At 38.4% G+C, this 25,317-nt stretch overlaps 1 long non-coding RNA gene across 1 annotated transcript in view; it reads left to right on the top strand.

The window, feature by feature from the left end:
- Positions 1 to 1,011: 1,011 nt before the first annotated feature.
- Positions 1,012 to 25,317, top strand: part of LOC128654384 (uncharacterized) — a 64,358-nt gene continuing 40,052 nt past the window's right edge. Inside the window, exon 1 of the long non-coding RNA XR_008401447.1 lies at positions 1,012 to 1,260. This is a non-coding gene — a long non-coding RNA (uncharacterized LOC128654384). The remainder of the gene's footprint in view (positions 1,261 to 25,317) is intronic.

Raw genomic sequence — 25,317 nt, 5'->3', positions numbered from 1 at the left:
GTTTTTTTTGGAATACTTATTGCGGGCGGTTAGGTTTTTTTGGAATACTTATTGCAGGCGGTTAGGTTTTTTTTGGAATACTTATTGCAGGCGGTTAGTTTTTTTTTGGAATACTTATTGCGGGCGGTTAGGTTTTTTTTGGAATACTTATTGCGGGCGGTTAGGTTTTTTTTTGGAATACTTATTGCGGGCGGTTAGGTTTTTTTTTGGAATACTTATTGCGGGCGGTTAGGTTTTTTTTTGGAATACTTATTGCGGGCGGTTAGGTTTTTTTTGGAATACTTATTGCGGGCGGTTAGGGTTTTTTTTGTTATACTTATTGCGGGCGGTTAGTTTTTGTTTTTTTTTATGCTCAGTTTGCCTTTGCTGCATCCAGGAGAATTCTTTTGGCTGCCTCTGCCAACATTCCTTTGTGGATGCATGCGCACTTGGCGACGGCGACAGACGTTACAAACCCAATCATAGTATAGATTATAACGAAAAAGCAGCATAACACCGGGGTTTTTTTACACGTGTCCAAAATTCACTTTAAATGAATCCTAAAACTGAGTGCTGATTTTTTACTGTTGTATTCGCAGGAAATAGTCTCCAGCATAATAAATGGTAAGAAGCGGAAAGTGTTGGCACCCACTAGTTTTATATCAGGGACACCAAGTTACAAATGACTGTCATTATCGTCTCACAAGAATCTCTTGGCCATTGGCTGGGAGCTGTTCACATGACCCTCTGCCACGAGCAGCTATGTTTTCATCTGAGCGCTACTGCTGATTAGCAATGTCCCAATGTGGCGTAATAAACAGGTTAGAATGGGCAGCCTGTAGTAGCTGACAGAACACCCTGCAACACTCTATGGCTACTTCCCAGCAACCTGTGTGTGCCCTGGGCAGTCTGCACTCACCTCACGCTCTGCAGGACAGATCAGCCATCAGGGCTGTCGCGGTGAGGAGACAAGAACTTTATCAGCACTTCTCTCTGTCTGCTCTCCCAGCCAAACCGCGCACAGCGCTCCCAACGACAGCCTCGGGCACTGCTAAACTTGCAGACTTCGTCAGACTCCAGCTTTACCTTTTTACCGTGGGAACGCGCATACTTGTCCTAGTCCCACCTATCTAACTGGAGCGCAGCGTTTCCAGGCAGGTAAAGAGGAAGCTGTGCACGGCCTGATCCGTCCAAATATACAGAGAAAATCTTCTGTAAATGAACTTATTGCCATTAAATCGTTTAACTGGATGAAAGTCAGGAGGAATCCACCCAAAACAGGTAAATAATGATTGTTTGTTTTAAATCTCTGTGGTTTTATATTACATTTCAAGATTGTTATATAATAACATTTATAAAGTCATTTATGCAATGTAAAACCATAATCACGGGACTTGTTATTCTTTTTTTAATATTTTGGTCAAATAAAATGCACGTGGAATTGAAGGACTAAATTAACAACAGATAACCTAATTGCACTATTCATACAACTCTTTATAATATAATGCAACAGTGACACAATATAATATATTGCAATTAGGGAATAACACAATGGTTTTAGGATCCTTCTTCAATAATGGGATATATTGCAGTGTGTGCATCCTTTATTTGCTTGGTATTAAAAAGCATAACAATCTGTACTAAGTAGTTGAGTAAATAATTGGTTTCTTTGGATTCTCTCACTAATAACAAGAGAAAGTTTGTGAGCCTCCTGCTAGTTTGTAATCCTCTCTAGAGATGTCCTGCTAATCAGGAACAATTAGATCTCCATTTGTAAAGATCCTTCCTTTCAAGTCTTTAGAATGTTTGTTGAACCCAAGGATTACACACAATTAGACAGTTGAACTGGTAATCTACCTATAGGCACGAGTCATCACAATAGGATTGATTTAATCCCTTGCAGTACAAGATGATCTCCCCTTGTACATAAAGCTGTAATCATGGTACTTGCTAATGTTTAGCCGGGAGCTTTACACAGCAGGACTCTCACACGTCCTTTGTCACTTGTCACTACTTTGTATTTATTTTATATTTACAAATATACTATAAGTGTATGATGTGCATAGCTTTTCCATAAAGGTACACATTGTAACATTGGCACAATTGACTAACCGGACATAGTATAAAGTACATATAAAACATGTTTTTTTTTTTTTTTATGTATATATAGGAATAAAAATGTTAAACTCACGTGTCACGTGATTTTACAGAATAATGCGATAGTCTGACCATCAGCCCTCACACTTGCATTGATGCGCCTTAGCTTTATATTGTAAGATAATTGAAAAGTTCTACTCTTTAGAAACAAAAACTATTACACTGTATGTATAATTCCTGTTCAAAGTATACAATGTATATGTATATATGTGTGTTTTGCATATATACCCATACAATGTGCATCGTTTGGTTACAAAATCACTGCTATTAATGTATGTATATTAGTTACTTTATATTGTTAGAGGGCAAAGCCCATCAGGGAATTGTAGCTGGAAGGAAGTCAGGTCAGATAAAGGATTAACCTGCTGCCATTATGTAAGTGGTAAGAATTATGTAACATTGCTAATGGTTCATTTGGTTTTACATGGTGCAAGTAAAGTGCTGATAAGTAAAAGTTTATTTATATCACTGTCCTGGGACTGTTTGTGTAAATAGTAAAGACAAGTGCACCATATTATAATGTGATTTGTGAGCTGTTATTTATTTACCTTACTTTAAAGGGACACTCAAGTCAAAATTAAACTTTCATTATTCAGATAGAGCAGCAATTTTAAACAACTTTCCAATTTACTTCCATTAAAACAAATTGCACAGTCTTTTTATATTTAAACTTTTTGAGTCACCAGCTCCTACTGAGTATGTCCAAGAATTCACAGAATAAGCATATTTGCATTTGTGATTGTCTGTCACATGGTACATGAATGCATTTGTGATTGGCTGATGGCGGTCACATGGTACAGGGGGTGGAAATAGACAACTTTTAAAATTGTCAGAATAAAAATCTACTATTCATTTGGAGTTCAAACTAAGTGATATTGCATTGTCTTGTTATCTTGCATTTGTTGATTATGCAAATCTACTGTGTTGACTGGTCCTTTAACCCCTTGAATGCTATGCAAATAAACACAGTTACAGGTGTTATTTCCTTAATGGAGTTATCTTTTTAAACATATTACAGAATCCAGGCTTTAGTCTGCAGACCCCAAGGCTACCCACAAACATTATGGTAGAATAGAGTGTATTGTTTTACAGCTGTTATATGCTAAAGCAATTAGATGCAGATATGTAGCAGGGTTAGCCTCGAGAAGACTGCAAGATGCATTACAAGGAATTTGAATATCCACCTTTTTCAGAGCTAAATTTTATGAAAAGTGTCTGTTTAATGATGAGAGTATACTGCAAAGCTGTTTCATTATGCATAACTAAACATTTTATAATACAATCGCAAGGTGATTACAGTCTCTTCAACATTAACTTCACAAACTTAAAATGCCAAGGTCATCTAGACAAAACTGCAATCACTTTATATTTTACAAGAATTTCTATTAATAACATCTTAAAGTGAAGGTCAATTTAGATGAATTGGTGCCCAGTTTTTAATAATCCTATTAAAAACAAGGGCACTTTAATTTATCAAAATTGACATTTCACTCGTTTTCTTCAAAAACGTACCTTTTAATCCTGTCAGCTGCTGCATCGCTTCCTCCGCCTGTCGCAAGCCCAGTCCAAAATGACTAATCCGGCTTCCTCCAATCACCGCGTTGCCTCAGGCCATGATTCCCCCGGGGGGAAAGCCGTGATTGGAGGTAGCTGGATTTGTCATTTCTGACGTATGAAGAGGCTTCCGACGGCCGGCAGAATCCCTGGAGCAGCTGTCAGGATTAAAAGATACATTTTTAAAGAAAACAAGTGAAATGTCAATTTTGAAGAATTAAAGTGCCCTTGTTTTTAATAGGATTATTAAAACCCGGGCACCGATTCATCTAAACTGACCTTCACTTTAATCAAGATATCAATTGAAAATCAAGAGCCCTCCCTTTCAGAAACAGGTCAGAGTGATATCATACTACTTAAAATTATGGCTGTGGTATTAGTGATCTTTACTCATTGTTATCTGTTAGTAATAAAATTGATTCCTATTTTATCCTTATCATAAAAAAGATTAGCTTTTGATTTAGGGAAATTAACTTCTAATAAGCATGTTTACATCAGTTCAGGCATTCCCTTTTTTTTTTTTTTTTTTTATGTTGAAACCTCCAGTTTCTATGGCAGGATATTTTTGATCAGGTACAAAAAGCCGACTTATCAAGTTTTCTTTGTGTGGCATGACTTTAACATATCTGTCACATGTAGATCTCACTCATTGTAAATGCAATATACAAAGTGCCTTCCGTTGGTTTGAGAAGCTTGGAGAATACAGACATAATCTCATTTGATGGCGGAAGTCAGCACACAGCTAGCCTGCATATTTCTGTTTTACAATTTAATGAGAGTATTTGTAATCTGAAAATGTTTTAATGGAAATAGTATTTTGACTTTAAATGTATTATCTACTAGTTTATTTTAATAGAAAGCCTTATCTAAGGAATGAGTGGCGAGTCAAATTTGTGTGAATATGTACAAATTTGGTATTATAACTTATTGAGAATATGAATATACTTGTGATTCTTCCTTATTATAAAAACAGATACACCCACTTTTTCAACCTTTGAATGTATTGCACCAGAGTATTTGAATCATGTTATTTATTCTGGATTTTTTATGAAATTTCCAATAATGTGTGTGCAAACATTTTGTGAATATAATGAAAATAACTCTATGTATATGTAAATAATATTAATACAATGTATATTATTAACCAAAACATTAACTGATACAATCCAAGAAAATAAATACGTACTTTTGTTGCAAAACTGTACTCTCTATCACTTGCAAATAACACATAGATTTCAAACAGCAAATTCAACAAACGAAACAAATAAACTTTTGAGGAAACAGCACCATTTAGAGCAGGGTTCTCCAAATCACAGGTCGGGAACCAATACCAGATTCCAACACCATGTGTACTGGGTCACAACTGGTTGTATGAGAGTGTGTGGTGTGTGTTGTATGAGAGTGTGTGGTGTGTCTTGTATGAGAGTGTGTGGTGTGTCTTGTATGAGAGTGTGTGGTGTGTCTTGTATGAGAGTGTGTGTGTGTGTGTGTTGTATGAGAGTGTGTGTGTGTGTGTGTTGTATGAGAGTGTGTGTGTGTGTGTTTTATAAGAGTGTGTGCTGTGTATGTGTGTTTTGTATGAGATTGTGTGGGTGTGTCATTAGCTTTTAGAACACTTTCAAGTTTGACTACAATCAGGAATAAAGAATGCATACATTTTAGTCACTGCCAAAATTGCAGATATCTTGAATATTACTTCAGAAAGGTATGTGGTATCATTGCACTGGGTATAAGGAAAAAAGTTTGAAGAAACCCGATTTAGAGAATCAGGGCCTTGAAGAATAGTGGGATAGTGCTTGATTATTAATAGGATATTAGCTGTCAGGAAAAAATGCCTAGCACAACTAATATATTATATCATAAATTGTAGATAACCGTCTAGCAATAACATAATGGGTTAAGCTCAATGAATGTTATATTTTGATTTAATTAACATTTGTATTGTATTAAAAATGGGTGTGCAATAAATAAAGGGATAATAAAATAAAATATAATTCTTCATAACGTGTTTAATAATGCATTAATATAACAAATACAAAATAATTTGCACTGTACTTTAAAATTAATTTTGCCTGCTTTTCCTGTAATTTTACTCTGAAATTGGTAGTGTTTCCATTCCCACAGAGAGGCTGAACTGCATCCTGTGAAATTAAGAACCTGAACATACCTACATGCTGTACAGTGATTGGTAGATATATGCAGCAGCTCATTTCACTAACTGGCCACAGTAAAGGAAATCAAATTAATAAGACTCAAAGGGCTTTTCAAGGGGCATGTCCCAGACCTGCAAATCAATGCATATTTTACTAGCTTTGGGTTTTATGTCCCTTTTTTATTTATTTTATTTATTAATTTTTTTCAGGCAAAAATATATGTATTTTGACAAATGTAACTGCTAGTATTGATATAATTTTCTATACAGTGTCCCTTTAACTTAAAAGGGTTAAAAATGGTGCCCCTTTAGTAAAAAACAAATATGTTATATCAAAGTAAACATTAAAAGAAACAGATTGTGTAAAAAAAAATTAAAAAAAAAAACAGCAAATAAATTACTTGTTTTTTTTGCAAAATGAGAACTTAGAATTTCTCATTGTAGCGACTGCTTTCAGGGACAAAAGAGGGGAGACATCTTTTAAATTTAAGTTGCATTTTGCCTCTTCTGAGCATTAGTAAAACAGACCTACTCTCTCTCTAGCATTATCATACTAGTATACCAGCTCAAGTTACTCTAGAAGATTTATGATTTAAGCTAGATAAGCCTTCCTTTAGAGCAGTGATTTTTAACCTTTTTTTGCCGTGGCACATTTTTTTGCATTAAAAAATCCTGTGGCACACCACCATCCCAAAATTTAAAAAATATCACACATTGTAGCCTAATGCATCATATATATATATACACACAAACACACACATACTGTATGTATTGTGCTGTTATGCCATGCCTCCTACAAACTACCCCTGCACTGGGAGTAAAAAAAACAAGCAAAGTTTAAAAAATATTTCACACTGTTGTCAGTCTGCCGTGGCACACCTGAGGATCTCTCACGGCACACTAGTGTGCCACGGCACACTGGTTGAAAAACACTGCTTTAGAGAACCCAGTGACAGGAAGTAATGGACATTGTACAATTAAAGTTAAGAATATATAAACAATACAATTATTTTAAAATTATGAAGATACATAGTGCAATGATTTCTATTAAGGATAACCCACTTCTTAGTGTTTTTTTTTTTTATTACAACAATAAAACAGACTTTTATATCCATTTAATGTCTGTGCCAGGCTTCTCAATTGATTTGTAAGCAGCTGTCTAGAGGCACCTTCACTTGGTAGGGCTCAGATTGTGAATGAATAGGTCATGCCAAGTCATGGAGGGCATAAAGATGCAATCTTCACCAAGCCACCATGCTAGTGCTGACTAGCAACATACATCACCAGCTTGCAACATGCTGTAATCCACCCAACGTCAGCCCAGTGTGCACGTGGACTACAGCCTAAGAACACACCACCAGATTTCATTGCATTATGTAAAGCATCTTATTGCAACAGTAACTGACATTGTCCCGTTGACCACTTGATGTCTATAGGGTCTTGTGATCCTTCATTTGAAAGATGATAATCTCATCAGAATGCGTATATATTTGTTTTTGGTAGAGAGGTACAGTTCTGGAACAAACAATGCTTTACTTTTTGCCATTCCCACTTATTATTCATATTAGTAATATGACTGTGATGGATACCCCGGCTACCCCGACTGGGTAGCTCCGCCAAACGGATCCTGCTTCCTCCCTGCCAACTGCAGCTATGTAGTTGGCAAGTGACCACAGCCTGGAGCCACCCCTGATGCCCATCAGCACCAGTATTTAGGGTCCCACCCTGTGGCAGACTCCGGCTACCCAGACTAGGTAGCTCTGCCAGAGGGTCCTTCCTCTGCCTGGAACAGGCTGCTATGTAGCCCAGGAAAGTGATTTTAGCTGGAGCCCACCCAAATAACTAGACATACTAGCATTCAGGTGAAACAGGAACTGATTTTATTGTAAAACATACACTCCTTTTATACAAAAAGCTCACCTTTATAAGACAATGGACAATCCCACAATATTCCCGCCATTCCTGCCCCTCCAGAGAGACTGGCGCCTCCATAGCAGCCATAGTCCCACAGATTCCCAGGACCCAGATGTGATGGTTTTGGGGTGATCTCGGGGGAGCAGCAGCACTTCCAGGGTGTCATTTGAAAGCTTTCGGTCCCCAGATGCCACAGTCCAAAAAGCAGCGTGATTCGTTACAATTTTATTGTTCTGCTTACGGGGAGGGAGGACGACTACCTCCGCTCCCAGGGGATGGCTCTGCCGCTGGGGAGAGAGACCAACTGTCTCCTCTCCTGGCTCCTGGCTCTGCCGCTGGGGAGAGAGACCGACTGTCTCCTCTCCAAGGAAGGGGTTCTGCTTACGGGGATGGAGAACGACTACCTCCGCTCCCAGGGGATGGCTCTGCTGCTGGGAAGAGAGACCAATTGTCTCCTGGCTCTGCGGATGGGGAGAGAGACTGATTGTCTCCTCTCCCGGGAATGGGTTCTGTGTAAGGGAGGGAGGACGCCTACCTCCTCTACCTGGTTTCCTGGAGCTGTTGCAGAGGCCGGCGGCTCTCTGCCCTGTTGCCAGCGCTTCTGCTAGGTTGGCCCCCTGGTCCAAGACCATAAGCTCAGAGCTAGACTGCTGATCGGGATCCAGCAGCCCTGGTTCCCTTTTTCTTTGTTGCCACTCCTCCACTGTTGAGCTCCATAAATCCCAGAGGGCTGCACCCGAGATCTGTATAGCCTTGGCACACTGCTTAATGAAATCTAGCAGCCTCTTGTATTCCTCGACCAGTGCCTCTTCCTGGTCACTTATAAAATCCAGATCGTCTAGTAGCCAGGGTTCCTCCAAGAGATCCAGCAGTTCCTCTTGGAGCCCAGAGATATCCTCCAGAACCTGGTCCATCTCACTCCCAAACTGTCTGTCCTCTGTCCTTTTTGTAAATAGCAATCCAGGGCCGCCAAAGCCCTCTGTGGGTGAGCAATCCTCCAGCCATGGCTGCGCTTGCATATCGAGCCATTGGAGGGCCCGATAGCCGTCCTTCACCCACATCTCTTGCTGGACCAGTCTATGTAGAACATATAGCCATTCCTTCTTTGGCTGGTTTCCCAGGAAAGGCACTCTCACGGTCCGCCGAACACGGAACCTTGAGTCATTCGTGGGGAGGACCTTTCCATTGTCTCGCTCCTGTTAAAGAGCCTCCCACCAGAGGTCCCAGCGGATCAGGTCCCTCTGTTCCAGCACGTCCTCTAGGTAAATAGGACTGTTCAGCTGGGCAAGTGCCTCCTGTACTCTCCTTAGAAATTCAACTTCCATAGTTACCGGCTACTGTGGCCCTTCTCCTCCTCTGTCAGCAGGAATCGTGTAAAAAGAAGCAGATCCCACCACTGCCAGCCAATGTGACAGATACCCCGACTGGGTAGCTCCTGCCAAATGGGTCCTGCTTCCTCCCTGCTGACTGCAGCTATGTAGCTGGCAAGTGACCACAGCCTGTAGCCACCCCTGATGCCCGTCAGCACCAGTATTTAGGGTCCCACCCTGTGGCAGACTCAGAATATTCAGACTAGACCCAGAGGGTCCTTCCTCTGCCTGGAACAGGCTGCTATGTAGCCCAGGAAAGTGATTTTAGCTGGAGCCCACCCAAATAACTAGACATACTATCATTCAGTTGAAACAGGAACTGCTTTTTTTGTAAAACATACACTCCTTTTGAACACAAAGCTCATCTTGATAAGACAATGGACAGTCCCACAATTTCCCCGCCATTCCCGCCCCTCCAGACAGACCGGCGCCTCCATAGCAGCCATAGTCCCACAGAATCCCAGAACCCAGATGTGATGGTTTCGAGGTGATCCCAGGAGTCATTTGAAAGCTCTCGGTCCCCAGATGCTACAGTCCAAAAAACAGCGTGATTTGTTACTGGGCACGGAGATACAGCCCGTTGAAGTTATGGGAGTAGGGGTGTCCAAAAACCCCGGTTCCCAAAGGAGCTCCCCTCCGGTAATCCCCCCACCTCTTGTCCTCCCTAGGAGCTAGCAATCCCCAAAAGAGCGGAGCTCTGGGGCAAAGGGCCGCTGGAGCGACCAGGGTTAAAGGTAGCTGGTGTCCTGCTGTTCTGTGGCCAACCGGGAGTTCCAGGAGCACGGCCGGTCTGAGAGGGATTAGGCTGGTGTCCGTTGTGAGGCGGCCGACCGGGAGTTCCAGGAGCCCGGCCAGCCTAGGAGGTTTTTTCCGGTCAGAGGCCAGCTCTTCTCTGACAAAGTACTGGTGACAAAACAAGCAACCAAAAGCTTCCAGAGACCGCTGTTGCTCTGAGGAGCCCAAAACTGCTGAGAAACATGGGTGAGGTAGTAAAGGGGTGGGGGTTATAGCCTTGGGGGTCTGGTATCTGTGACAATGACCACGGGTTTAAGAAGTTTTGTCTTTTCCCTTTGATGTTACTCTTGTGTGCGCACATGTTTACTTTGTGGCAGTAAGAGTGAGATTAAAGGGACACTGAACCCAAATGTTTTCTTTTGTGATTCAGAAAGAGCATGCAATTTTAATTGTTTAATTTTTTATTATTCAGCGAAATAAATTCCAACATTTTTGTTTGCGCCATGCAAGGCCCATATTAACATCAACAGAAAATTAAGTCAGGACTTGACTATCTTAATGATATAACCTATATTAATCTTAACTGAATTAACAATTGATACTACACTATTAATATTAACATGGATTGAGCCCTAGCTATGCCAAGTTCAATATTCATCATGTATGGACCTAAGTGTCTTTTTTACAGTACTAAATTTACCTTTCCAATTTATTTGTTTCTATAAAAAAAAAATCATAAAACAGTTAATTTAGTAAAAACAATTCATAGTCGATCAATCAATGTGAGATTACATTCAGCTGAATTTTTTTCTCTATAAGGAGCCCCCAGCCCCAACTGGGAGAAGGAAGGAAAAAAAGAGAGAAGAGAAAAGAAAGAAGAAAAAAGAAACCAAAACGGAAAAAAAAAGAAAAAAGAAGAAAAAAGGGAGGGAAGGAGGGAACAAAAAGACCCCCTCCCATTCACTCCCTCCGCACACCTCAGAGCCCTGATTGGTGGGGTCTCATGAAATACACCCAAGGCAACATAATGAATCAGTTCTCACCTACTTATTTGTTACCAGACACCCAAGAGTATCAATTCAGAATTTCTAAACGGAAAAATTAGGTCAGTTATCTCTATGTCCGGCAGTGACCTGATAAATACTGACCATTTGCCAAAAAATTGTCTGATGTCTGAGTCGTTGTCTAAATTGGTATCTCTTTGTTCCAATAAACATTGTTTTTTTAGACAATTTTTAATCTCTGGAATAGATAGTGTTGCTCTCAACTTCCATTTCTTAAGAATGATGTATCTAGTTGCCAATATGGACAGAAGAATCACTTTTTCGTTTGAATGATGTATCAGACCAAATATAATTTGTAGCTGTGTAAGTCCCTCAAAAGAAATTTTGAGGGTTTTACTGAGCCAGAACTCTAGCTTCCACCAAAGATGCCTAATTTTAGGACATTCCCAGATCATATGCATTAAACCAGCTGCCGGAAACAGACATTTTGGACACTTTTTAAAGCCAAGATTACAAATTTTGCTACCCTTTTTGGGGGTAAAATATGAATTATGTATGAGTCTAACATGCATCTCCCGCCAAGTCGCTGACAAAGTGGCTTGAGCCACTTTCTGAATTGATAATTGGACAAGTTCAGTGTCGATACAGGAGTGAGGTATCATCTGGCTCCATAGTAAAGTAATTTTCTCTAGCTCCAATTCGCCTTTACTGGCATTAATCAGTTGGTAACATGGGGAAATAGATCTATGTCCATTTTAAATAGTATTAACTAATTTTCCAGTTGCCCAGGGACCAAGACCAGCCTGTATCTTTCATAAGCTCTGTAAGGAAATGTCTGCTTTGCAGATATGCATAAAAATCCTTGTTGTTAATTTTATATTCTATTTTTAATTCCTCAAAGGATTTAACACATTTTCTCTCTGTATCGATAAAGTGTGGCAACCTGTTCAGGCCCTGATTATGCCAGCTTTTAAATAGTGTAGAGGTCAGGCCGGCAGGAAATTTCGGGTTGCCCAGTAGCGGTAAATGTTGCGAAACTTTACAGTTTAGAGACAGAAGTTCTCCCACTTTCCACCAGGCCTTCAGTGGATTGGAGAATGTTTTGAGTAGTTTAATTTGTCTTGGTAATTCTTTGGATGGACAGTGAATTAATGCTAAGGGAAGATAAGGGTGACATATAGTTTCCTCTAGTAGGTTGTTTGTTACGTAGTCACTGTGGAAAATCCAATCAGCGACTACTCGCACCAGGAAGGCATAATTGTAGAAACGGATATTAGTAAGTGCAAGACCGCCCCTCTCTTTCGGAAGGGATAATTTATTTAAGGATATCCTTGGTTTTTTTCCCTGCCATATGAATTTACTCAATATGCTGTTGAGCAATCAAACATCCTTTTCCATAAGAATTAAAGGGGTATTCTGAAGTATATATAGGAGCTTTGGCAGTAAGACCATTTTAAATAGGGCTATCCGACCAGAGATAGATATTGGTAGGGACTGCCAACTTTTCAATTTCTCCCTTATAGTTGTTAAAATTGGAGTGATGTTAAGGTCATATAGGTCCCCTGGTGTATAGGGAATGAAGATTCCTAGGTATTTAAGAGAGTCTTTCACCGAACTAAAGGGAATATTGGAAGGAGAGTTATTATTTTTCCTAAGCCGTAGCAGCTCTGATTTTGCTTCATTGATCTTGTAGCCTGAAAAAGATCCAAACCGGGCAGCTATGTCCAGAAATTTTGGTATACTAGTTTGAATATCAGAGAGGTATAATAATACATCGTCTGCATAAAGAGCGATTTTTTATGGTCTGGTTATCTATTTTAATTCCAGGTAAATGATGTCTGACCATGATTGCCAAAGGTTTAATTGAGACGTCAAAGAGCAGGAGGGAGAGAGGGCACCCCTGTCGAGTTCCCCTTCCAAGAGTTATCTGTGAGGAAACAATGTTGTTCACAATGAGTCTTGTGTATGGTTCTTTGTATAAATTAGTGATGAATCTCAGGAACTGTCCCTTGAAGCCAAAGTTAGTTAGAGAGGTAAAAAGATGGTCAAAATGAATTGAATCGAATGCTTTTTCTGCATCTATTGAGACAATGGCTAAATCAGGGGCGCCCTCCTCCCGCCGGCTCCCCAACGTCCCAGCAGTCCTGAAATATTCGGTTATAATCAAAGCTTCTCTGATTTTTGACGAAGAGTTTCTTTTATATAGAAAACCAGCTTGGTCTGGGTGGATTATATGAGCCAAGGATAATTGTAGCCGCCTAGCAATTATGGAGCATAGAATTTTGTAATCTACATTTAAGAGGGCAATCGGTCTATAGGATTCCTTAAGAGAAGGATCCTTCCCACCCTTCAAAATTAAGATAGTGTTGGAGGCAGAAAAAGAGGTAGCTACTGATTCTCCCTTGGCATAAATGCTGTTGTATAGATTGTTAAGATAGGGGGCAATCTCACTTGTCATTATTTTATAAAACTCATTCGGTAAACAATCTGGGCCTGGTGTTTTATTCAGGGAGAGGTCTGTGATGACCTTTACGATTTCCGTTTCCAGTATTGGGGCATTAAGCGTATCAATCATATCAGCTGGGATTTTAGGGTAAGAAATTTCACTCCAGAATTGCATCGCTTGAGGGAGATTCGAGGTCCTATGAGAGTACAAGTCCTGATAATATTTAACAAATGCTTCTGCTATCTCTTCAGGTTTCTTAAGGGAAGCACCGTCCTGTTGGACGATCTCTATAAAGGATGAGTTTTTCTCCTTTTTGACCAAATTGGCCAGAAGTTTGCCGGATTTGTTCCCAAATCTATAAAGTCTGGCTTGAAGTTTTAAGTCTCTCTGGGTTTCCTGATAAACCGCAAAAGTGTCTCTAGCATTCTTAGCTCTGATATATTTTGCCCAATTACTAGGTGATTTTTCCAAAAGAAAAGAGTTGTAAGAATTAATTACTGAGTTGGTGATTTCTTTTTCTCTTAACCTTATTTTCCTGAGTCTCAGGGCACTATAAGCTATTATTTCGCCTCTGAGCACTGCCTTTGCGGCCTCCCAGAAAACCAGAGGAGAGTCTATATATGATTGATTATGTTGGACATACTCGGCAAACTTAAGTTTCAGCCAGTTTTTAAATTTCAAGTCGGAGGCAAGAAATGAGGGGAAAATAAAGCGTATTGATCTATTTTTAAAATGATTCGACTGAAACTCCAGATAGATTGGGCCATGGTCTGACAAAAAAATGGGAAGAATACCTGCCTTTACTTCTGACCTAGATAGGTTATTGTTTATAAGAAATAGATCAATTCTAGACAGGGTTTTATGGGCCCTAGATAGGCAGGTAAAATCCCTGACGTCCGGTTCTGGAGTCTCCACACGTCCTTAATTGCGAGATTCTGCATAATTGATTTAATTAATTTTGCTTCTAAGTTGTCCCTTTTTGTTGGGCAATTTTGTTGACTGTCTAAGTCTGTCCAGTGGGCAGTGGGGGAGACATATTAAAATCTCCCCCAAGAACCAGGTGACCCTCCTGTATCGAAAGGATCTTGGCCTGTATCATGGACCAAAAGGCTGGGTCCAACCTGTTGGGAGCGTAAATGTTACACAAGGTAAAAATCTCTTTAGATATTTTTATTTTTATCAGCACAAATCTGCCCTCGGAGTCTACTTCACTGTGGATGACCTCTAAATTGCTTTTTTTCCCTATCAAGGTGGCCACCCCTCTCTTCCTCCCCACGCCTGGGGAAAAAAAAAATTATTTCACCCATGTGGATCTAAGTTTTAAAGACTTCTGCGGTCAGGTGAGTCTCTTGTATGAATGCTATGTTGGTGCCGAGTTTCCTCAGGTGTGTAAGGATGGATTTTCTTTTAATGGGGGTGGAGATCCCCCCCACGTTCCAGGAAACTATTTTTAAGGTTAGCGATCTAGCCAGAGAGGGGCCCGCTGTCCATAAAAAGTGGGAGAGGGGAGTGAAAGAGGGGGGGAGGGGAAAAAAAAAAGGGGGAAGAGAAAGAAAACAGACAAAGAAGACCCGCCCATTCAAAGCGCCTAGGCCTACATGTACCATAATCCAAAACACATGATAAAAAAAAAAGTAAAAAAACAAGAAAAGAAAGATATTAGTGGCCTGTTTTGGCCTGTCAATTATCCAACTAAAATGTTAGAATCTTTTAGGAATTGCTCTACCTCTGGTAAAGAGTTAAAGACCCTAGTATTTTTACCATCTGTAATTTTCAGTTTTGCTGGATAAATGATAGTAGCTTGGTGTCCTTGCTGGATTAGTTTTGAACAAATTGGGGCTAGTGCTCTTCTCTTGGATGTTGTCTCCACTGAAAAGTCCTGGAAAAGGAGAATTTTAAATTCCCCTAGCAGGATAGGCTGATTTTTACGAAAAAATTGTAACAATGTAACTTTATCTTGGAAGTTTAAAAGCTTTGCAATCACAGGCCTAGGCCTGTGATTCCCTTTGTTATCTGTCCAGGGCTTGCCTAGCCTATGTGCTCTTTCTACTGTAATTTGAGAGTGATTGGGTGGCATTTTAAGAAGTTGAGGTAATGTCTCTGAGACAAAAATGTTTAAGTTCTCATGGGTCCCATCCTCAGGCACTCCTATTATTCGTATATTATTCCTGCGAGAACGATTCTCGAGGTCTTCTAATTTGGCCTGCATAGTAGTTATAGCTGAGTTAGCTGTTTCTATGTTAGCTGTATGCATTGTGGTGAGATCTTCAAGGTCTGACACCCTCTGTTCAACTTCATTAATTCTGTTGGCAAATTGTCTAACCTCTTGCGACAATAGTGTGAGATCTTGTTTAATCTCGGTTTTAAGTGTGTCGAAGTTGGGTGCCAAGGCCTGTGAAATTTTTGTGACCAAAACTTGCATATTTACAGTGTCAGTTACGGAAGGTAAAGTAACAGAGGTTACCTAAGCATCGGGGAGGGTGTCTGTAGCGTTTTTTTGCTCTTCTATCTCTTTGCCTTACTGGCATCATTGGTGAGGGAGTCCTAGAGTGAGTGTGAAGAAATTTATCCATGTGCAGTAGTGAGAAAGGGATAAAAATGACTTAAGCAAAGGGGAGAATCCGCCCAGTGACTATCCAAAAATATTGGTAATAGGGAAGGAAAAGTGAGGGAGGGAGGGAGGGAGGGAGGGAAAGTGCAGGGATAGTGCAGGGAGGCAGGGGGTGTGACAATTGTTCACTAGTGGGTGAAAAAAAAAAAAAAAAAAAGGGGAAAGAAGGGAAAAAGAAGGCCTAAGCTAGGTGAATAGGGCTCACTCACCCCGATGAAACAGCAATGGCGTTAAAGGGAAGAGAAAATTCAGAGCAACCCTTAGTTTAAATTAGAGTATTGGACTAGGATGAAACCCAGAGAACTTTATGCTATAATTTGGTCTGTTAGACACAAGCTATGGAGCAGGGATGTAAAGAGAAGAGCTTAATTCTCAATTTCTATATTATGACTTAAATTCTATTCTCTTGAGTAGGGAAGTAAGGGGGTCAGTCAGCCAGGCTTGTATCAAGATGTATGTATATGTATTACTGAGATTCTGCCTAATGTTGGATAGGCAAGCCTACAATAAATCTATTATAAGCTTTGCTCTTATCAAATTAAGGCACTGATCTTTCTGCTCTGATCCTAGCAGCCAGTCTACAAGCTTTGCTTGTCAATATTCAGTTAACCAATGCAAAGGGCCTAAAGATAAGATATTTTGTGTACTTAAGAGTTAATTAAAATAACTCTAGGCGTAAGCCTGTATGAGAAGTTGATACAGAGAAAAATTTTTTTTTTACCTTTTAAAGAAAGAAATCGTTTTTTAGATGCTTCAGTCCTTCTCACTAAACTGAATGACAGAAAGAAAAAAAGGAGCCAAGCAAGAATCTTTGCCAATAGACTATAGATATAGTCCTTTTCTTGGCTTTTTTACACGTGTCAGAAAACAAGAGAATAATTAGTGATACCAGTAACAAGCAGAGCATAATATTGCCTAATTCTTGAGAATAATTTTAGGACACATTTTGGCAGAGTGCAAACCCAGCTCTAACACCTGTATGTCTGTGCAGTCAAGGCAATATCTTACATGTAAAACAACAACAAGTTAACTAATTTGCCAATATGAATACACAAGATTAACTGATTGGGAAAAAACAGATAGCAAAGAGGGAGAAAGGAATTTTTCCTTAGTTACTAAGGGGTTAACAATCCTGTGTTCTATGTGCCAGTTCACTTAGGGCCTGTATATTCTTATTTCAGGGCACAACGTTGCTATACTGAGAGAACAAGCATATATTCATTTTTCAAGTAGAACAGAGGTGATGTCCAGCTGGTTCTTTAGTATTTTTAGCACACCCAAAGGAAAAAAGCATGGCAGATAACTTTTTCAAAAGGAGATTCATGACTCATGCAATTAGATGGGAGTATAATATTTTCCTCTGATCCCCCTGTTCTCCACAGAGTGTATACAAAGTATTCATGTGCCAGTTCTCAACTTTGAGATTTCATACTCCTAAAAATGCAGCCGTTTTTTAGGTGAGCTTTTATGAGCAGACAGCAGCAACCATGTAAATCATTCAAAAGTATTAAGGAAGGCACAACATCAGCTATTAGTAAAAAGAAAAAAAAGAAAAGCTTCTCTGTGTTAGTTTAAGCAATGTAGACACCAACAAAAGTCTTTTCAATTTCTTAGAGTCTTTTACAAAGTGAGAGAAAAAGTAGCAAAGGAAACAAGCAGTTCTGATTCAAATAGCACATGTAGTTAGGAGCCAAAGTATGGTGCTCTGTCCCAATTTATCATCCGCAAGGTGTTATTTATCAGTCCCAATAAATTGCAACAGTTTAACGCTTTTTATTACCAGCTAAGATTTATTCTTTCTTCTCCTCCCCTCCTTTCATAGATCCGCCACCAAGTTCAATTTGGCATTTCATTTAAGTAAGAGTAAGACCTGAGTTAGACCCCCCAGAAGCGCCTCTTTATATCACTCACCCCCTTGGATATGACGATTTCCAGGTGCTCTGTAGACCTGTGTCGCAGCCTTCAACAGGCCTGCCTCCTCCCTCGCAGCACCGGTGGGGGAGAAGGACAGGGGCCGTTGGCTAACCACTCAAGACTTCCGGCTGCAATACCGGGGCCCGTTAGCCCGATCCGACTCAGAATTCAGCTCCTTGCTGAGCGCGCCTCCTCCCACGCAGCACCGGTGGGGGAGGAGGAACCAGTCACGCAGCCCCACTCCGTGTCACCGGGAAAACAAGAGCAGGCAAACGGAGTTCCGCTTCAAACCGAATGGGTAGTGTTGCTCCTTACAGCAGCAAGGAGGGTGAGTGAGATCTTTACTGGGTTCCGGGGGAGAGGATAAAGAAACAGCAGAAGGTAGGAAGAGAGGTGACAAGCTTTCTCAGTTTGGTGCAGCGCACCTTTACACACCTTCGTTTCTTTGGTTCTTCTCTCAGAAAGTCGCAGAGGAGGGGAGAGGAGGGTTGTCAGGTAAAGTCTTTATAGGTATATACCTTTCTTAGTTTAGGTATTTGTTTGCGAATGGGATGAAGGTCTTCTTCAGGATTAAAAGAGCTCGTTGCAGTGGGATGGAGTTCCACTGTTCTGTGCACCGGTGCGTTAAATCTTGCTAGTCCAAACAGCAATCCCAAGTCGTCAGGGCCAGGTGCATGAATCACCACCAAGAGCTGTAGGACTGGAGCGTACTCAGCCACCTGTGCTAAGCTCCTCCTCCGGAAACACCTGTCTAGCCAGAATCTAGAGCATCAGGGCCTCAAGAGCATGCAACTTTCTAATTTACTCCTATTATCAAATTTTCTTCATTCTCTTGGTATCTTTATTTGAAATGCAAGAATGTAAGTTTAGATGCCGGCCCATTTTTAGTGAACACACTACGTTGTTCTTGCTGATTGGTGGATAAATTCACCCACCAATAAAAAAGTGATTTCCATGGTCCTGAACCAAAAAAAATAGCTTAGATGTCTTTTTCAAATAAAGAAAGCAAGAGAACAAAGAAAAATTGATAATAGGAGTAAATTAGAAAGTTGCTTAAATTTACATGCTCTATCTGAATCATGAAAGAAAAAAATTGGGTTCAGTGTTCCTTTAAGTATAACCACCATTTTTTTTAATTTATTTTATAGTCTTTATTTATAGACCAACAACATAATCACAATAAAAGGTTAACAGCAAAAGAAAAATTATGTTAAAGTCACATATTCGTTTCACCATGCAAGGTAATTAATATAAGATACATAGATTAACACTTGATACATTTCCAGTCATATGAAGATTAGACCCAAAATAATGTTATCACCAATCTGATGATCAAAGTAAATTAACCTCTACTCAACTTCAATTTAAATTTTTATATTGTTGGTAAGTTTTTTGGGGGGTTTTTTCTCACAAAATCTAAACACTCAGGCAAGAGACACACAGTCTAGTATCCAGTATGAAAAAAATAACAAGAGGAGAGAGAGAGGAAAAAAAACGGGGACCGTCCCACCGGCTCCCTCTCCAGCTCTTTTATTATATATGCAACCATTCTCACTCTCTCAATTAAATACAATGTACACGCCTTTATCATTGCCATCATGCCAAAATAATAAAATAAACCTAAGCCCATTCACTAGGTATTTTACCCGTTTGTATCAAAGTATCAAAAAGATTTGTTTTTCTAATGATAGTTATAAACTGTTGTTGTAATAATGGGAAAAATTCTCATTAGTACAAGCCATTTTTGGAGATATTTCTCCATTTTGCCATCAAGATAGATATCACTATAATATTGTTAAGATATAATTATCTTAGCTATCATAGATTTAAAAATTTGGAAAGAAGGCAAACTATTAGACCTCCAATTCAACAAAATAAAATTACGTCCTGCCAAGATCAAAGTATTAATTGTCTTATATTGTTTATTTTTATGATAGTTACACAAAAAAATTATATCTTGTGATACTTACTTAAAGATAACCAAAAATTAACCTTATACCAAAATTGTTTGACTTTAGGACAATTCCAGAAGCAATGCCTAAGATCAGCATTCGGGTTACTACATTTCAAACAGATATTATGGTTGGCTTGATACCACTTTTTAAGTTGCGCAGGTGTTACATAAACCATATTTAAGAGCTTGCAATGAGATTCTCTCCAAGAGGTTATAGTAGTTGCTTTTTGTACCAATCTGAAACTCTCCTCAATCTCCATATTAGTAATGGAAGGAAAGTTTATTTTCCATTTTATCAATAACTCATTTAGACGTATCTGATCGGCTTTGTTAAGTAGCATATTATACATAAAAGAGATCGATACGTTGCCTTGTCTATATATATATATATATATATATATATATATATATATATATATATATATATATATTAATATCTCCTAGCTTCCAATCTGACATATTATCCTCCCATAATTCCCCATAGAAATGTCTCAATTGTAGATAGGCAAAGAAACTGTGTTTATGAATTGTATACTCATTCTGTAAGTCCGTAAAAGATTTAACAATATTGAGTGACTCGTTCCTAATTTGAATCACATTTTGTAGGCCTTTATTTGACCATTCCTTAAAGGTTCTGGAGAAAATCCCACTAGGGAATTTTGGGTTTCCACGTATTGGTAAATATTTGGAAGACTTCCAGCAAGTATCCAGTTCATCACACAATTTATGCCATGCCAAAATCGGATTTGTAAATATCCCCATCCGAGCAATACGTTTAGGTAATTCTGTCTTGGATAGGTGCATAAGAGCTTTCAAACAATATGGCGTTACAATACCTGACTCTAGGTGTAAGTTTGTTGAGTATTCTGTTTCTGTAATCCAATCTAGTATATATTTACTAAGTGTAGTTAAATTATAGTATCTAAGATTTGGAAGCGCTAGTCCTCCTGTGTACGTATGTAAGCTAAGATTATGTGTAGAAATTCTACTGACTCTACTGACTTGAATGGACAGTCAGAGTTTAATGGGGTTTTTTTGAGTAATCCAGAAAATCTCTGACTTTTCAAGATTAATTTTATAGCCGGAAAAGGATCCGAACTGTATTGCTAGGGCTAGAAAATGCTGTATTGAATGGTCTGAATCATTCAAAAATAAGAGTAGGTCATCTGCATATAGAGTAAGGACTGTTTTAACTGATCCAACCATTATCCCAGATAATTCTTGCCGCAATTTAATCGCGAACGGTTCTAGAGCTAGATTAAACAAAAGAGGTTAAAGAGGACACCCCTAATGAGTACCTTTTTCTAGAATAATATCGTGAGTAAGTTCAGAATTAATTAGTAAATTAGAAGTCTGATTTTGATAAACTGCATATATTAAATTTAAGAAATTCCCCTTAAAACCAAAATGCAAGAGTGAAGTGAATAAGTGATCCCAGTTAATGAGATCAAAAGCTTTTTCAGCATCAATCGCCAACAATGCCAAGTTTGATCTGTTCAAAGTTTCTTTACTCTTATTTTCATACCGGAAATACTCCAGGACTGTTAGGACCCTACGTATAATTTTAGATACATTTCTGCCTGGCATAAACCCAACTTGGTCTGTATGAATTAGCTTCCCCATATAAATTTTTAATCTATTTGCTATAATGGACATAAAGATTTTATAGTCGCCATTTAGTAAAGATATTGGTCTATATGCTGACATATTTTCTGGATCTTTATTTTTTTTATATATCAGGGTAATGGTAGAAGCAGAGAAATACTTTGAGGGAATTTTATTCTCTATATAGTATGAGTTAAAAAGACTCGCTAACGTATTTGGGATATAATCTTTCAGAATTTTATATAGTTCAGCAGGAAGTTGGTCTGGTCCAGGAACTTTGTTAGTTTTTGCTGATTTAATCTGCGCTATTACTTCTGCCACTGTAATTGGCTGATTTAATACTTCTAGATCTTGTTCCGCAATTTTAGGGATTCTAAAATTATCCCAGAAGTCCTGTTTATTCTGCACATTTATTTCTTCCCTCTTATAAATCCTCTTATAATAGTTATAAAAGGCTTCCTTTATTTATTTTGTATTGATAATAGCCCTACCCTCAAATCTGAGTTTATTAATTATTTTACTACTCTGTCTATTTTTAATCAAAGTTGAAAGATATCTAGCCGATTTTCCATAATTTCCGCAGTATTTCGCACTCATTTTTAAGTCCTCTTGTATGGTCTTTTGCTTAAGAAATAAGTCCCTTTCCTTTTTTTTTCTCTATATATTTATCCGAGGCTGTTTTAACTGGATTGTTAATATATGCTTCATACGTATTTCTAACCTGGTTAGTTAGCTGTAATTCTCTAGCCTTATTTTTTTTCCATTTACATAAATATGCTCTTATCTCACCTCTAATGAATGCCTTAAAGGCTTCCCAAAAGATCTCCGGTTTTGTACTATTGTTAGACTTATATTCGTTCCACTTCTCGACCATCCAGTTAGTGAAGTGTAAGTTATTTATTAAGTAAGAAGGGAAGGAAAGCCTAGTAAAGTTAGAGCCACAATCTAAGCCAATCTTAATCTGGAGTGAGATCACCGCGTGATCTGATATAACATTATCTTTTATATCTGCAGTCATAACTTGATTTATTGCGTATTCCGAGACCAAGAAAAAATCTATACGAGACAATGTGTTAAATGACTTGGATTCGCACGTGTAAGCTTTGACATCTGGAAATTGCGTACGCCAAATATCAGTTAATTTTAAATCCGTCATAAAATTTGAAAGCATCCTATTTCTTCCTTGCTCACATTTGTTTAAACACTTAAACCTATCCAGCCAGAGGACCTGGGGGCTATGTTAAAATCTCCACCTATGATAATTCTCTGATTATTATAGTATAGCAATTTAGCCTTTAAACTATGCCAAAATCCTTTATCGGTGTTTATTAGGACCGTATACGTACATAGAACCAACTTTACTCCTTGAATTACTATTTCTATCATTAAGGTATCTCCATGCGGATCTATAGTTTGCGATAAGATATCACATAGCAAGCTCTTATTGAACAGAATCGCAACTCCTCCTTTTTCTCCCCACAATAGGGTGAATATACCACCATTGCCCACCCATTTAGATTTTAGTTTTAAAGCCTCTTCAGGTTTTAGATGCGTCTCTTGCAAGTAAGGCAATTTGTGCGTTGAGAGATTTAAATAGTTCAGTATAGACTTCCTTTTAATAGGGGATGTTATCCCCCCTACATCAGGATAGAACATTAATTCTATTCATCTTATTTTATAAGAGGGAAAAGAACTGAGGATGGAGGAGGGAGGAGGGACCAGACGGGGGACGGGGGGGGGGAACCACACATACGCACGAACTCACCATCCACACACAACATACATCCTTATTTATACAGTCATCATCTCTAATTCTATCAGTATCCTATTAAGAGAACAAAGAAAAAAGGGACCCTTCTATTCCTATTCACTTAGTTTAAGTTCTTTACATAGGGTTTGTGCAGCATCAGCTTTGGTAATTATTTGTGTTACACCATTTATGTTAATTATAATTTTAGCTGGGTAAACTAGCCTCGCATTGTATTTAGCATTAATAGGTTTAGTGCAAAATGGTGCCATTATTCTCCTCTTGGCTGCAGTTTCTGCTGAGAAATCCTGAATATTTATTTATTATTTTCTTTAATTGGTCCTATTCTGTGTGCCCTTTCTATTGGGATAGCTAGGAGGTTGGTTTAATAGACCCACACACTGCGGAAGCAGGACAGATGCAAAAAATAGGAGATCCTTGTACTCTATAGTTTCAGGGAGGCCAATTACTTTGACATTGTTCCATCTGGACCTATCCTCTAGGTCCTCAATCCTAGCCTGTAAAGTAGCAATTTGCCTATCATGCGTATTCATCTTTACCTCTTGGTTATTTACGTGGTCCTCTACGCTAGAAATTCTACACTCCGCTTCATCAAGTCGATTTTCAAAATGTCTAACTTCTGTCATAAGGCTAGCTAATTCAGATTTAATACCTTCGAATTGCGGTGTAAATAGCTCAGACATTTGTTTTAATAATTGTTTATGTTCTCCAGAAATAGGGGAAATTTCCTCCTGGGAGCTTGGATTTATATCACTAGTCCTAGGTCCTTTTCTGTCTTTAGATTTAGGTGGCATAGCTTGTGCTTTATTTGAGGGGAGTGTCAAAAATGTATCCATTAAAGAAGACTATTAGTGAAAGACCTATCCAGGTCAGAAAGGTGCATTAGAGGCCTCACATACCCAATGAGGGTGGAGGGGAAAAATAAGAAAAAAAGAGACTCAAAAAAAAAAAAAGGTGTGCTAGTGAAGTGAAAGAAATCTTTGTGGCTATGCCGCAATTTACTACAGTGTGACAAGTAATTTTAGCTATGTACTTCTCTCTGTTCCCATAAACCTTAGTAACCGGTTCTGAACAGCTAGGTATATATATATATATAATATATATATATATATATATATATATATTTCCCTTTTCCCCTTCTCATTTTATACTTAAAGTGGTTATGTCTACTTTAGACTTAGTCTATTGACCTCTGTACATCATTCAACACACAGCACTGATTATTTATAAGATCCTGTACACAGTCTATATACTAATACCTAGACTCATATATTATATATATATATATATATATATATATATATATATATATATATATATATATATATATATATATATATATATATATATATATATATAATATATGTCTGTACACGTACATTCTTATATACAGACTGTTATAGTCTGTCATAAAAATTTCACAGTTAATTCTTTCAAAGTTATTTTTCTACAACCATTAAAGAGCACAATAACAATTCAGCTTTCAAAACCTATTGAGAAAAACTTCTAGTCCTCTAATGTATCAAGTTTTATATTCATCATTACTGGTACTTTTCTGTGCAGACCTCTGTTTATCAAACACTCTATACGTAAAAATTCCCAATTTGCATTATACCAATTCTTATACTCTATAATATACTTTAATTATCAGTTCTTGCAGGATTGTTTTCTAAGACCATTAGAAGCACAACAAAATTCATCCTTCAACAGTATTGCATATTATACTTTTTGTGCATCTTTTTAAATCTCTGCTACACGTATAATATTACTAAGGCTTTTTATGGAGGCCTGTATTCGTATTAGAAGCTCTCAATATACATTTATGCAGACTCTTACATTCTGTTGTACACTTTGGCTATCACTTCTTTGCGTTATTATTTTCTTCAGCCATTAAAGAAACTAAAAATATTCATGCTTCAGCGATATTATACTTATTTGTACAAGTTTTTAGGAATTCCAGCCTACCAGACTTTACCTATGCCGTTACTATGGCTGTTTATAAAGACCTATACATGTATTAAGGCCTCTCCATTTACCTTATACCTACTAGGCCCACTATAATATAAGCTTTGACTATTACTATTGTGGGCTTATTTTCTGCAGCTATTAAAGAACACAGAAAATTTCACATTTAAACAGTACTATATTTATTCT

The sequence above is a fragment of the Bombina bombina genome, chromosome 3, assembly GCF_027579735.1.
Source record: "Bombina bombina isolate aBomBom1 chromosome 3, aBomBom1.pri, whole genome shotgun sequence".
NCBI lineage: Eukaryota > Metazoa > Chordata > Amphibia > Anura > Bombinatoridae > Bombina > Bombina bombina.
The sequence above is the reverse complement of the archived record's forward strand: the minus strand, read 5'-3'. Positions and strand labels throughout refer to the sequence as shown.